The sequence below is a fragment of the Cynoglossus semilaevis genome, chromosome 1 (genome assembly GCF_000523025.1).
Source record: "Cynoglossus semilaevis isolate Cse_v1.0 chromosome 1, Cse_v1.0, whole genome shotgun sequence".
Taxonomy (NCBI): Eukaryota; Metazoa; Chordata; class Actinopteri; order Pleuronectiformes; family Cynoglossidae; genus Cynoglossus; species Cynoglossus semilaevis.
In genome coordinates this window covers 21,533,582-21,533,859 of record NC_024307.1, presented here as the reverse complement: position 1 = coordinate 21,533,859, position 278 = coordinate 21,533,582, and the positions used below count along the sequence as shown (strand labels likewise).

The 278-nt window shown below is 41.7% G+C and overlaps 1 non-coding gene across 1 annotated transcript; it reads right to left on the bottom strand.

Annotated features, from left to right (window-relative positions):
• Positions 1-11: 11 nt before the first annotated feature.
• Positions 12-83, bottom strand: trnam-cau (transfer RNA methionine (anticodon CAU)). Its single transcript has one exon. It is a non-coding gene; the product is annotated as a tRNA-Met (tRNA).
• Positions 84-278: the final 195 nt, after the last annotated feature.

Below are 278 nucleotides of genomic sequence, written 5' to 3'. Positions count from 1 at the left end.
GAAAAAAAGTCTAGCAGAGGATGGTTTCGATCCATCGACCTCTGGGTTATGGGCCCAGCACGCTTCCGCTGCGCCACTCTGCTGTGAAAAAGGAGTTGAAAGAAAATAAATGAGTGGCTGTATATTTAGTATATTATACAACTTACTGTGAATGGTGAGGGACAATGCCTGAGTAGTACAAGTTGAAGAATAAAATATAAAAAAAGTACTATATTGATCCCATATTTGGGAAATTGTTGTGTTAGCAGCAGATACGCTGGTAACAGGCTGCCCCTGGG